We start from the raw sequence: 16,195 nt of genomic DNA, 5'->3' as shown, positions 1-16,195 counted from the left end.
AAGTTGGAAATTCAATCAGTAAGAAAAATGAGTTGATATTTCTACTTTATGCTAGATTTATGAATTATAGAAAATTTCACTTTACAAGAGAGTCGTGAAAGTGAATAACATTGGCATCAGATACACCTTAATTAATATTATTGAAGTTCACTATGATGTGTGATAAGTTTTGCTTTTGTTGCTGCTGAGACAAGATGTTAATTCTAGATGTTCTCTTATGTGAAACAACATTGTAATTAATACTAAATGTCACAAAATATATTATTATTTTAAGTTATTTAGTTATTAAGTGCACTGTATATAAATCTTTTAAAATTTTTATGCCAAGCCGTATCAAATCCAAAATTAAATTCCCAATAACTTTGAAATAAAATGCGGAATAGGTTAAAATTTGCTGTAAGAACTTCAAAGGAATGCAGATAAACCCTTAATCAAATATTGATATATTCCAATAATTATTGTAGCTTTAGTAAGTTCTTTTACTCTCTTGCAAAATTTGTCCAATTTGATTTGATACATTTTCGAAACAAGCTCCACATACACAGCATTTCGTTTTTTTTTTTTAAGGGACCAACTTAATGCTAAGAGACACTTTTCATTGCCCGCAGCTATTCTATTGTCTTTTGTCTTGCGGCCCGCGCCACATAGTAAAAGTAAGTGGCCTCTCATGATATCAAATTTTGAACGGGCTAGAATGTTTGCAGTAAATTTATGAAAAAAGTAGGCCTAATTAATCGTCGTCTAAATTACGAACTATAATAAAATAAAGAATACTATTATTGTAAAATACACCACCTATAAAAGTTGAATAATATTTTAAACAACAACTCTGCTCTCATACTCTTCTGCTCAGTAAACTTTTTTTGTCGTCTTTTCGCTGAAATTCACTGCGTGTCTCAATTGTAAGCACTACCAACACATTGGATCTAACTTGTTCCAATGTATTTCTTAGTCTTTAATGAATATACTGTCTATTGTACATCTATTTAGCTACCGGTGTAGCTCAGTCGGCTAAGGCGCTTGCCTACGAATCTGGAGTTGTGCTCCGGCGTGGGTTCGATTCTCCTTCGACTCGGAATGGTTGGATTTTTTCCGAGGTTTCTTTCCAATCATAAGGTGAATGACAGGTAATCTATGGCGGCCTCATCCCGCCAAATGAATCGAAGAAAGTATTCTGAGTCACTCCATCCTAATTTGTGAAAAACTACAAAAAAACTGTCTAGCAACTAGAAGTGCAATTTAAAAAAATATATAACAGAAATATAGCTTATTGAGATAGTAATTAGAATAATAACTATGGAGTAAGCATTTGTTGTTTTCTACAACTTAATTTGCTATTTGATTATTAAAATGTCCGACTTAGAATCTTTTAGTTCACTTTCAAGCTTTTGAAAAACAAAAGTGATAGGCTATTTTGCATCTGAAAATGTTATTTTTCACAAAGTCAAATATAAAACATCATTTAGGGTTATATCTATTACACTGAGAAATGAATTTCACTCAACTTAATAGATATATCTGCAGTCTGGCTACTTATAGTCATTGTATTCAATGAGGACAGCGAGACCTCATCTAAACTAATAATATCTGTAACCAAAATTTTTCTGGTAATTTTCGCTTTTTCAAAAGCAATAAAATTGGTGCCATAATCCCCCCTCTTTCTATCCGTTAGTGTGTGATTGTTACAATATATGTACACATTTATTATTTCTTAAATTTAAGCTCCTAGTTCACATTTCAATTTGACTCATCTATTTTACTGTATTCGTTATTATTCTTATATGTGTGATATTCTGTTTTTTTGGCAACCCAGGATGCCTGGGCAAACTATTTCTTGGAAATAAATTATATATTAACCATCCTGAGTCCAAAAATAGCTTTTTTGAAACTTTTGTTTGTATGTCTGTCTGTCTGTCTGGATGTTTGTTGCCTTTTCACGCGATAATGGCTAAATCGATTTATATGAAAATTGGAATATAAATTAAGTTTGTTCTAACTTAGATTTTAGGCTATATGACATTCAAAATACTTTATTTAAAAGGGGGTTAAAAGGGGGCCTGAAATAAATAAATCGAAATATCTCGCTTATTATTGATTTTTATGAAAAAATTACATAACAAAAGTTTCTTTAAAAATGATTTCCGATAAGTTTTATTCTATGCAAAATTTTGACAGGACTAATTAAAGAGATAGGCCTATACGAGTTTTAAAATAACTATGCGTTTTATCATCGCCCACCTCAGACTAATAGGCTATAATGAAGTGAAAACAAATGACTTCGTCTTTAAGAGGCGTTGCACAACAAAAGAAAGCTATTCATTTAAACACTATTTTATACGTATATAATTATTGTCTGATGGGAATATACGTATAAATCTTTATAAATACTAACATACAGAGAATGTTTATGTGTTTGTATGAAGTAATCTCAGAAGCTACTTAACCGATTTGTATAATTATTATTTCACCATTTGAAAGTATGATCTCTAGATGGCCATAATGGTGTATGCTATTACTGTAACTCCTGAGTGAATCCAGGACAGGTAAGATTGAAATAGATTCTTACGCACAGAAAACTTGATATTCTGTCGCAATATTATATTATTTGATTATTTAAACTTTATTTGGTCCACATAAAATACTCTAATTTTACACACTTCAGTTTCTTTTTTCTACAGAACATAATAGTATTTTTAAGAGTTTTGTTGTAAAGGTGAGTATTTTCCTGGGACCTAAAATATAGCACATAGGCCTATGAAGTAAAAATCAGTATATTATCGTTGAGCTCGCTGGAGCTGAGTTATTTTACAAAGTATCACGAAATAGTCTTCCTGCGTTCATAATTTACCCATATTCGTTTCCTGTGTTTCTTAAAATATTATTTATGTACCACATTCATTTTCATCTCAGAGAACTAACGAACAACGAGACTGTATTCACTTAGTAGTAGTAGTAGTTTTATTTTACCTGGCAGAGTAAAGGCCATAAGGCCTTCTCTTCCACTCGACCAGGTTTCAATAATATACATGAAATACAAAATTATGTGGTAGATTACAAAACAACACAAAAAAAGGTACCTTAGAAATTACATAAAATATAGTAGAAAATTACAACTAGTCAAGATCAGTTACATAATATAAAATTACAAATAGCCTTAGTATGCAGTAATAGTACATTAACTTAGTATTCCATTATTTTATAATCCAAATATTAACTATGCTCATTTGAATTGTCTTAAAATGAGTAAAATGCATTAAATGCAATGCAAAAATGGGTTAACGAGTCAAACGGATTATTTGCGCTGTTGTAAAAGTTGTTTCTCCTGAGATTCAAGAGCTCCCAGAACCAATTGAAACCTTACTTATCGGAGTAGACCTATATCTGTTATCAACACACTTTTTAAACAATATAAAACAGTACAACACCTTACTCCAAGTGGCATCGTTTGGTGCAAAAGAAATACATGAAGTCAATTCTACGTCAACATTTAGACTGAAGTTCAAGCATAGGCTTATCATTTAATTGGAAATCTTCTTCCAGCTGAGAATACGAGTCTTCATTTCTTACAAATATGTTTCTTTCCAGACGCTGACCAATTGTCTATTAGGTCTAATATAATATGAATCTTAAAAGTAGAATTAACTAAACAATTCCGGAAAGTATTGCATGATAATAACAGATAAATTCATAGTTTTAAATACAACTTTCAAAATGATTCAGGAGCAAACGGCTGACAACATACAAAAAGCTATTATACACTAAGTAATTACAAAACTGTATTTAGACTTAAGTTAATATTTATTTATAAGAAGTGCAGAGAAGCGTACTGGTATATGAATATATATGTACATGGTGATTCACGAGGAAAGGTCAACAATTTAGGATGAGATATCTTAGGCCATTTTGAGTGAAAAAGTTCATATAAATATAAGTCCGTTTTCGAACGATGGCGGAGCTAGTTGCATTTTTTTTTGGTAAAACGTCTCGTCCCAATGTGAATCAGACGTTGCCATATGCTGCTGACGTGAGATGTGAGACAAGGTCACGGATCGCAATGAATGATGTAACATTGGAATCTGCCTTGTGAGCGATGTGGATAAGATAAGTTCATTCACATCTCAAACCGGGTGATGTGGCATTACAAATGTCCAATCGCCTGCCCTTGTCTGATGTAATGGCACAGAACTCGCACATAACACAAATACACTACCACTTATCAGTTCACAGCAGTTCAGTCAGCTACCTACAGTACAGTAGTTATACAGGTACAGTTATCGTAAGTATTGTGTTTTTCAAGATACCTTATAAATTTTCGACTGCAAAAGACTCCGATATTGTGTATGTTTATGGTTTGTGCGATGGAAGTTCCTTGCATGCCATCGCTGAATATGAACGACGCTTTCCGAATAGAAGAGTACCATCGAAGTGTATTTACTGTCTATGGGGTTGGATGAAAGACTTGGTATGCCAAAGGAAGGTGAAAATGAGAGAGGCGCTAATCGACCGTATTTTGGATGCTGCACGCAGCATAAAGAACAGCCACAAGCAACTCTCCCGAGCGATGAGCGCGATTCACGCCCGAGCGCAACAGTGCATTGAAGCAGAAGGAGGTACCTTTGAAAATGTGTGAAAACATCGACCCCGACATCTAGAATATTAGGTATGTATGCATACGTGAATATAAACTTTAAATTTGTCCGTTATCTGTCTCTAAATGCGAGTTAGTACAAAGGAATCCCAGACGTTTTTTGTGAAATCAAAGAGCCATATCTCCGTAACCGTTCGAAAACGGACCATATTCGTATGAACTTTTTGACTCAGGATGACTTCAGAATTCACATCCTAAATTTTATAAACTGTTGATGAAAATTACCAGAAACTCGTTTAAATATGCTCTCCTGCATATGAGACATATGTTTTAAAGATGCAGGTAGTAGGTTATTGATGATATGAATTAGAAGAGTTCGGCCAGCACCGTGGGGCTAATGCACAAAATAACCGAAAATTATAGTCAACAATTTTGTTTCGATACCGCAAAAACAATTCCGCACAATTCATCTGATAACGTACTACTCGGGACAGCTATCTTTACCTGCAGCTTGTTTCTAAACCAACTCGACGGCACTGCGATATCGGGAGTACACTCAACAGCAAATATTGATGCAATCAGTTGCTACCCTGTCACTTGCGGAAAGGAAGTTACTTCGTGACAGCGTTGTCAGCCCTGAAGCTTGACTGTATTGCACAATTGATTCCAAATTATCGTACTTTTGATTAGAGGTTCGTACACCACATAGAAAATAGGCCTATTTTTGTTATTTTATCTAAACTCCCTCCACAATGTTTTATTTAAACGATTTTTTAAAATTCTTATAAGGAAATAATTGTTTCAAAAATTAAATATCAGCACAAAAAATGATTTTTTAAACGCTTTGTTGTCTCCGTGCCTTGGGTGGATCTTCAGAAGCATCAACAGCAGGAACATAAGAGCCAGAACCTACATATAGCCTTTTACAGTTTGTTTCATCAGAGCAAAACCAAGCTTTAAATTAAGGAATTGTTTATCATAACTTTCTACAGTTTTATTTCCGTTCTGTATATTTAGGTACACTGGATGTAGATTTTTTGAGAGTAGAACCTACTAGGACCACCAATACTATCTTCTGATTCCATTGCGACGATTTCACGTCAAAACCTTTCACAATGATATCTGATTTCTTACTGTCTGTACACTACCACAAAACACGACTGGCACAAGCAAGTACCATATATAACAGGATGTTCCTTGTTCCTTTGTATGTACAAAATAGGCCCATATATTGAATATGTTTATTTCCTTTTTCTGTTATAGGGTTCTCAAAACATTACAACCAACTTATTAGTTATTATATGCTTACTGGATACAGTAGGCCTAATTATGTTTAGACTATTGAGAGGATTGGAGAGACCATTTCTCTGAGATATTTGGAAATAAACAAAGGAATATTTGTCAGTATCATTTTTGAATAACCACAAGTAATGGTCACTTTTTCTGCACGCATTGTGTACTTCACCTGACATAATTAGGAACATAAAATCCAGACGTTTGAGATGGGCAGGACATGTAGCACGTATGGGCGAATCCAGAAATGCATATAGAGTGTTAGTTGGGAGGCCGGAGGGAAAAAGGCCTTTGGGGAGGCCGAGACGTAGATGGGAAGATAATATTAAAATGGATTTGAGGGAGGTAGGATATGATGGTAGAGACTGGATTAATCTTGCTGAGGCTAGGGACCAATGGCAAGCTTATGTGAGGGCGCCAATGAACCTCCGGGTTCCTTAAAAGCCAGTAAGTAAGTAAGTAATGGTACTTTATTTTTTTATTTTAGTAAGTTATTTTACGACTCTTTATCAACATCTTAGGTTATTTAGCGTCTGAATGAGATGAAGGTGATAATGCCGGTGAAATGAGTCCAGGGTCCAGCACCGAAAGTTACCCAGCATTTGCTCATGTTGGGTTGAGGGAAACCCCCGGAAAAAATCTCAACCAGGTAACTTGTCCCGATCTGGAATCGAGCCCGGGCCACGTGGTTTCGCGGCCAGACGCGCTAACCGTTACTCCACAGGTGTGGACGTAATGGTCACTACGTGATTTCTTGTCGCATAATAATATTTACCAAAATCAAGTTGTCATGTCACCTGGGCTTGGAGACATAGGAGAGCAGTGTTTATAGAAATATGTTTTGCAACAGTCGACTTGTATAAACTTGTAAGCAGAAGTGCTACATGCAGAAACATTATAAATGTATATGTGACATATATCCGTAATACTGGAGAAATGTATATGTAAAATTTCATTGTAATAAGTATTTAAAATCCTCTCCTTTTGACATGTTTTACCCTCTTTGCCAATAGGATCCTACATTTTACGCACTATCCGCGGAGCGCACGATCGTATACGTTACTAAATTATCGCACATGCACTATCCATATTATGGTTGGCAACACTGTTTCGGAAGTATTTTATACGTAGTTGTAGCATTGTATGTAATTTTGAGAAGTGGAGGAGAGTGAAAAATCGGTGAAAAACATAGCAAAAGAATGCGAGAAAGTTAGCATTTCGGGCACGCAATATATGCCTATAACATAGCGCATTTTCCCAGCTATGGATAACATTTTGACATGTAGTAGTATCTTCGAATCAATACCTGTGGAGTGACGGTCAGCGCGTCTGGCCGCGAAACCAGGTGGTCCGGGTTCGAATCCCGGTTGGGGCAAGTTACCTGGTTGAGGGTTTTTCCGGGGTTTTCCCTCAACCAAATACGAGCAAATCTGGTAACTTTCGGTGCTGGACCCCGAACTCATTTCACCGGCATTATCACCTTCATTTCATTCAGACGCTAAATAACCTAGATGTTGATAAAGCGTCGTAAAATAACCCAATAAAATAAAAATAAAAAATCTTCCTCCGGGCCCTCTTCTCTGCTACGATTATATACTGTATTCAATGTAAGTTCACGCTTCGAGTTATTCATATGTGTCTCGGGTAGGTAGGCTACTGCATCTTTGCAGGTTATGTACATGCTCTCTCTCTTCCCCTCCACTCCACGTTACCGCTTAGCAGGCATATAAACATGATAGTGGCGCCCTCGGACTGCATCGGTATTCCTGTTTGTCCCGAGTATTTTATTCTAACTAGAGATGGATAAAAATAGCTGGAACAGTTTATTTGAAACTGTTTCACAATTGAAACTGTTTCGTATCGAAACAGTTTCGTGATATAACCTGTTCCAACTGTTCCAAAGAGAGTTACACTGCTCTAGTGATCACTTCAACGTTTCACATGGTTCCAAGAGATAAACAGTTCAATTTCTAAAAGTTTTCCTCTTCTTTGTTGTCTGCAAAGGCCACGTGTAGCGCTATCATTGACCTTCAATCGAAAGTAGATATAATATTATCCATATTCCACACGGTCTTCGTGCAACAGTAGCCTATTGAGGATCGCGAAATTTAATTGTACGAATCAAATTCCCTAATATATCTGATATTAATTATTAGCTGTTCATTGATGGAGAATATATTCATGGTGCCCTAACATAGCGTTAATTATTAATATACCGCAAAAATATCATCGGCTAATGTTATTAAATTCTCCTAGGGTTATTTGCGTTATTTTGACTAAAATCGATTTATTTTGAACTAGCTGTACCCGTGCGCTCCGCTGCACTTATTTTAAATAAATATAAAGTAATTACATAATTAAAATAGAACATTGGGTCCAGGGAACATTCATGTTTGATAGAAGAATAAATCGTTTAATATGCTACTTAATTTAAATTCTATTTAAATAATTAAAATGCTATCATTTTGGTCCAGAGACCACTCACTTGGTGCAAAGATAATTCGTTTCACATTTTTCTAAATTAGTCTTGAATGCATCCTTTAATAAATCACTCCAAATTAATAGAGTTGATTGTGTACGAAGATCATTTTTATGTTAACCTTACTGTGCATCTTTTTTTTTTTGTTAAGTTTATTTTATTCACGCCTTAACATCTGTGGTCATGTCGGGTGTTTAGAATGTGTGAGTATGTCAGCAGGCCGTTTTTACTCTTGTTGAGTTCCTGTTTCTATTGTGTTGTAGATGGCTTGTGTTCATGTAACCGATTATAGACTTTGACTAATGTTTTTGGTATTGGTAATTGAGGCGGTGATGAATAATGGTATGTATCTTTCCAATCTGGCATTCGAATTTATGACTAAGGGAAATAATGAAAAACTCCAGTCAGATTGATCGGCCACGGGGTTTGAACCCGGGACCGCCGAATGCGTGTCTCAAATGCTACCGCCTGAGCCAACTCGCTCGGTTGTATATCATTGTTTATGCAAATAAAAAATGAGGTACCCTACATAAATAATATTTTAAGAAACACAGGAAATGAATATGGGTAAATTATGAGAGCAGGAACGCCATTTCATGACACCTTTCAAAATAACTCAGCTCCAGTGATCTCTATGGTAAAATGGGCGTATAAAATTAGAGTATTTTATGTGGACCAAATAAAGTTGCAATAATCAAGTTATACAATATTTCGACAGAATATCAAGTTTTTTGTGCGTACAGATTTCTTTTCATCTTACCTCTGTCCTCATTTGTAGCATTACATCCATCTAGAGAAACTACAAATTTCAAATAGTGAAGGTTAATTAGCTTATGAGATTACATCATACAAACACACAAAATATTCTCTGTATATTAATATTGATAAACGTCAAGGTCGCCTTAAATAGACGGAGTCATTTGTTTTGATTTCATTGTAGCTATCGTCGTCGTTCCTGCAATAACTCTTATGTCACATATCGATTTTCAGATTTTTGCTCTATTAAATAATTTAAATAGTGATGCAGCAAATAATATAATCTACTATATATATAACTTAATTATATTTCTTTCTTTCGAAGATGTAAGAATTTACGATCTCCTATGCAGTACTGCCATAGGATGAATAAATTTGTTTTTATTCCTACTAAAAAATTTAATATTTTGCACTTAGAAGTTACGGAACAACGACACTATAATCTGAGGCAGCGGTGGAAATGTATTGTATTGTTATTTTAAAACTCTTGTATATCCTTAAAGAGCAGTCCTATCAAAATTTTGCCCGGAATAAAACTTATCGGAAATAATTTTTAAAGAAACTTTTGTTATGTAACATTTTTCACAAAAATCAATAATAAGCGAGATAATTCGGTTTAATTAATTCAGGCTCCCTTATGACCCCCCCCCCTTTTAAATAAAGTATTTTGAATGCCATATAGCCTAAAATCTAAGTTACAACGTACTTAATGTATATTCCAATTTTCATCGAAATCCGTTCAGCCATTATCGCGTGAAAAGGTAAACATCCAGACAGACAGACAGACATACTTAAATATCAGTCCTATCAAAATTTTGCCTGGAATAAAACTTATCGGAAATCTTTTTTAAAGAAACTTTTGTTATGTAACATTTTTCACAAAAATCAATAATAAGCGAGATATTTCGGTTTATTTAATTCAGGCCCCCTTATAACCCCCCTTTTAAATAAAGTATTTTGAATTCCGTATAGCCTAAAATCTAAGTTACAACGAACTTAATCTATGTTCCAATTTTCATTGAAATCCGTTCAGCCATTATCGCGTGAAAAGGTAACACATACAGACAGACAGACAGACATACTTACTTACTTACTTACTGGCTTTTAAGGAACCTGGAGGTTCATTGCCGCCCTCACATAAGCCCGCCATTGGTCCCTATCCTGAGAAAAATTAATCCATTCTCTATCATCATATCCCATCTCCCTCAAATCCATTTTAATATTATCTTCCCATCTACGTCTCGGCCTCCCTAAAGGTCTTTTTCCCTCCGGCCTCCCAACTAACACTCTATATGCATTTCTGGATTCGCCCATACGTGCTACGACAGACATACAAACAAAAATTTCAAAAAAGCGATTTTCGGTTTCAGGATGATTAATTATACATGTTAACACCAATTATTTTTGGAAAAGCGAAAATTACCAGAAAAATTTCGCTTACAGATTTATTATTAGTATAGATTGTAGTTAATTACTGTACCCTTAACAGTAACCTATGAAAAATGACTTTCGTTGTCATAATACACTGAACAGCTGATTTAAAGACGATTCAAGGGCTTTGAAAGATGTTCCCGAAGCAGATGAGAGGTTGAAACAGTTGGAACACTTGGAACAGTTGGCACTGATGTTGTATACATATTCTTATGAAACTGTTTCTTTGAAACTGTTATTTTGGAACAGCTTCGTTCATGAAACAGTTACAGTCGAAACTGTTTCTTAAAAAGAACAGTTTATCCCATCTCTAATTCTAACCCATTCTGTCTGTACTGGTGAAGATGGCGCTGATGAAAGATTGTTCGATGTTCGGTGTAGATGGCGCTGAACAGGAGCGGGGTTTCGATGTTTACTGTATCTGATCGGTTCGCTGTCTCCATTACCACAGTTGAAAGGAAGTGTTGCTGTTGTAAGGAAGTGCTGGTCGTGATAGGAAGTGAATTTAAAGTGAAATGTCATTTATCAAGAACGGTCACAAATCGTGGTGTGGAATGCATTGTTAAGGACAATTTCAAATATAGAAAATAGCGTAAAATGAGTAGGCATAAAGGAAATATTTCGTGGAGATGAAGGGAAAAGAAATGTAGGCCTACCGCAATTTTACAGTTAGTGAAGTAGTATATACAGAGACATCATTTTATTTTTACTAACATTTTTAATATTAATCTGGCTATACCTTTCTATTAACGATTGAAACAGGAAACACCGTTTGCTACCCATTCCACGATTGGAGTTCGATGATACTGGCGTAAAATACAAATCACTTTACTAGGTATAGGAGGGAAGAAAAGTAGTTCATTTATGTAAACTAGGAAATATCGCAATTTTGAGTTTGATAATTTTCATTAGGTTTTTGTTTAATCAAAATACTGTACTGTATTAACACTTAGGGTGCTATTCATAGACATTTCGCTAGCCCGGGCTACGAGCGTGCTAAACAGGATTCATATGATATCATATAGCTGACACTGATTTATGAATACGAAAAACCTTAGTTCGCTGATCATCCACCGAAAGCCCGCGTTAAGAATGTCTATGAATACGGCCCTAAGTGTTTTACTCACGAAATGAGCTATCCATTCGGACGTATTAATTATGCAATGTATATTGTACTGTTACAGTACATTAGCGTACAATACAGAGAATGAAGTTAAGTTGAAAAATAATCATAATATGGATATTTAAACACATTTTTGAAAATGGTGGCCGTTCATTTCGATACAGGCTTCAGTTCTAATGTGCATATTATCGCATTATAGACTATTGTACCTAATCCCAATTACCAGTTTCGTCCTTGGTACTAGTAACTCATGTTGAAATAATTCTGTACCTACTCTATAAAAGAGTACCTTACGTACTGTAAATTCAATCTTCACTTCTGCCCGATCCGAAAAGATAAAATTACTCAGAAATACTATCTACTGTCCGTTCAAGTGGTTTCGTCGCAGGGTCGTAGAAAGGGGGGGGGATCACGTGACAGTTAATTACTTAACGAGGCCCTTTTATTTAAGTTATTTTAAACACTTGTATAATATTACGTAGACGTCCAATTCCTAACAGAAATTAATGTTTTCAGAAAAGAGCTAAGATAGCCCAGCTACTAGACTTTACAGAAAGGCGAACAGAAGCAGATGGGGGAAACCGGGATGCGACGTAGGCAAGCGGACGACAGTACCTGTGCGAAAATATGATTCAATATTGAAAGCTCTTTCGTCACTGGAAAACGCGAACATATTTCTGAAACGTACTATACTCACTAACTCAGTACTGCTTACGCGCCCTCGGCTCTGTGTCGTGAACGGTTGGAAGTTTACTAGTAGAAGGGGTGGGAGTGAAGTACATTCAAAAACTCAGGTACAGTAAAAATTGAAGTAAAAATAAAATGATATCCCTGAATAAGAGACTTGCATGATCATGAAAATAAAAGGGCTAGGGCTATTAAATCACATATTTTGCGGGAAAATTGTAAAAAAAAAAAAGCGTGAGAAGAAATTACTTTACAACCCAGTAAAATAATACGAACATAATTATCGAGGTCAGATACTTTTAATATTCAGAGAATGGAGACAGTCGAACTTCGATTAGCATTGTACAGAGCCCGGAGGAAACAGATGGCCACTCACCCTCGCAATGTAAATGAGGCATTAGAATAGTTAAACAGTTTAAATATTTTAACAAATCGGGGCGAAAGGTACTGTTTTGTAGACATCGAAAATAAGGCAGTAGTTTTGACTTGTGAAAGAAATGTTCAGTTTCTGTGTAGTATTGCGCGTAATATATTAGCGGAAGGAACATTATACGTTTCACCGAAATACTTTCATCAGGTTTATGCCACAGTCTACTATATACAGTCACGAAGCTTGGGGTGATTTTTTGCAAATCTCGCGATAGTTGCTAGCCGCTTGGAGCGCTGTGAGTACTAGGAACAATAGACTGTGCCACAGCCATCGTGATCTAATACAGGCCGTAAGGCTGACCATGTAACTCGCTTAACCCAATCACAAAGGGCGGCGTTCAACCATATCAATTAGTTGGAATGCATAAACAGTAACATATGTTTCTCTAAAATGTAGTGTAATTCCATTAATAAAATTTAAAACAATGATTATGAGACACTTCAGACATAATTTACTTGCGAGTTAAGATGTAATATTATTTATGGTGTGAAAATTACGTTGTTCGTATGTGTAATACCTGCCTTTATTTCGATTAAATATTGCGAAATTCTTGTACATTCATTTATGCACGATTCAATAATTTTCAATTGCACCGCACGGATATTTAGATATGTTGAAATTATAGGTTATGTTTACTGTACCAGTTGCCCCTTTCTGTCTAAATTTAGTGATCTCCAATGCCTTGCCATTCATAGGTTATGTTTACTATATTTAACTTATATTCCTAAATTCGCAATTATACATTATAATTAAGCATAATGTCATGTATGATATCCTGGACATTCAATTTGTCTGTATTTTAATACCAAAATTGAGTACTGAATTATTGTATTTATCTACTACTTACGAGATGAATTAACACAATTGTACGTACACTAATTTCATAGAGTGGTATGGTAAATGTTTTGTCTAAAATTAAGGAAGGTAGATGTGCTAAATTGAAATCCCAATATAAATTCTTTTTTATTAAACCTCAAAATAGCTTCCATTCTAAACTTGAAATGTTGACGCGAACAGATTATGTTAACATGTAAAATTCTCTTCACATTAAAATAACACAGTTTTGTAATTATTTCTGCAACATATTATGCAACAAGAAGTAAACGGAACTTATAACACATTACACTAAATAAAGCTTAGCAATGATAAGCAATAAAGTTATAATATTTCACTGAGCTCCATACACTGAAATAGAAAACCCGAACATACATTACGGCCTGGTCTAGATCGAAAAAGCATTGACTGTGCCGTATTTCGCATTTTTTTTTTGTGAAAAGTTCGTTATCGGTTGTAATAACTGGAAATGGCTAAAATACAATAATTTGAATAATAATATTGGACAAGGAGACGTTTGTAGTACTATAAATTGTAAGAAAAATAGGTTAGAGTTATCCTTCCGAAAGATCCAGGAAAGTGAGTTTATAGAATATAATATATATTTTATGAAAATAATATATAAACCTTATGTATTTCATATTTAAATAGTGGAAGGAAGGTGATAATTTTTTCAAAAAAACACGATATCGAAAGTACAATGCATTTTATGGTCTGCTAGGGAAAGAGTCTGTAATGAGGCGATAGTAGCGATCCTGGTGGTGAGCAACTATCTATGGATGTATATTTCAACTGTTTACGTTTGCATATTTAGAAAGTATTAAGCTTCGTGACTGTATATACTAGACTGCGTTAATTTTTTTATTGGGTTATTTTACGACGCTGTATCAACATCTAGGTTATTTAGATCTGAATGATATGAAGGTGATAATGCCGGTGAAATGAGTCCGGGGTCCAGCACCGAAAGTTACCCAGCATTTGTTCGTATTGCGTTGAGGGAAAACTCCGGAAAAAACCTCAACCAGGTAACTTGCCCCGACCGGGATTCGAACCCGGGCCACCTGGTTTCGCAGCCAGACGCGCTGACCGTTACTCCACAGGTGTGGGCGACTGTGTTTATACTACATATACTAGAGATGAACAAAACTAACTGCCGCTCTTGCTTGCTGTGTTCGTTGCATTTGTCTTTCGAGTCTCGGCTCGTCATTCTCGAAGTAGCATTTGGTCGGCGTGGAAAGATTTCGTAACTTGGAATAACATGCATCATTGAAATAAATAACATAAATGTTTAAATGAGACAAAAAAACAAAACAGAACAGTATCTTAGATATCAAAATGTCCTGGTTCTATTATATATTACCTATCGTTATATAAATAAAAAAAATTCTCAAATAAATTTGCATTTCTAAGAAACATAAAACATGACATTGATATCTTTTTACTTGAGATTGCACACTTGATCTTAAACATATGAAAAGAAAATTCCTAGCCTTTTAATAAGGGCCTAGCCTAGTAATTAAATAAAGACTGGGGAACGGATTGTTATACACTGAAAGGTAGAGATGTTTCAAATAGGCTACTTGATTGTTTATACATAGATAACAGTTGTCAAAGTAGATAAAAGTTCAGTCAGGTATAAACAACTGCTTTCTTTGGGATTTCGGGAGTTCATCAAGATCGAGTCTCAGAAGACTTACAACCAGTCTTTACGTCAAGGACGCGACGTAATACATTGTCGTGAGGGTTTTCGGCTTTGGGAGCGTAGTCTTGCTTTATCGATCGTTGTTCATCTCTAATACATACATATACGACATTGGGGTACGTCCAAGTTGCTTTTTGTTTACTGTTATCGAAAACTGTATCAGCTTACGAATGAATGTGGAAACGTATTCGTGATTTGTGTAGTGATGATTTTAATCGTGAAATCACAATTTTAGATTTTGAAGTTGCTGCTTATAATGCAGTCAAAAAGTGTTTCCTAACATAACCGTTAAAGGCTGTAGTTTTCATTTAGGCCAGACGTAGTATACGAGGATATTCTACCTGGAACTTCGCTCTCAGTATACCAATTGTAGTTCCGAAGTAGGAAAGTTACTGAAATGTATGTTTGGTTTAAAATATGTACCTCCGTGCACAGTAGGGGATGAGTTTGTTGAGTTGCATAGCATCGTTCCTAATCACAATCAGTTAACGAGATTCCTAGACTATTTACTTGAAAACTATGTAAGTGAAGATGCTAAATTCTCTCCTAAATTGTGGGCCAGTGTACCAACAAATGAAATCAGAACAACAAATGAGGCGGAATCGTTCCATGGTCATTCGAAACGACAATTTTACAAACCTCATCTCTCTCTCCGTGAATTTACGGAAGTGTTAAAGCAACTGCAGAGTGGAACGTATCTTTCTTTCAAAGCAGAGCGTTATAACAGATAACAAACAGACGTGACCAAGATAATCATTAGGGAGCGGATTTTTATGTGCTAAAAAATTTAAATATATTTATTTTTTATGTGCTAAACAGTACAAAAATATTTGCTAAAAATAAAATTTTTTTTTTAATATGACAAAAATACC

Source organism: Periplaneta americana, chromosome 2 (genome assembly GCF_040183065.1).
Source record: "Periplaneta americana isolate PAMFEO1 chromosome 2, P.americana_PAMFEO1_priV1, whole genome shotgun sequence".
Taxonomy (NCBI): domain Eukaryota; kingdom Metazoa; phylum Arthropoda; class Insecta; order Blattodea; family Blattidae; genus Periplaneta; species Periplaneta americana.
Note: the sequence above shows the minus strand (reverse complement) of the source record.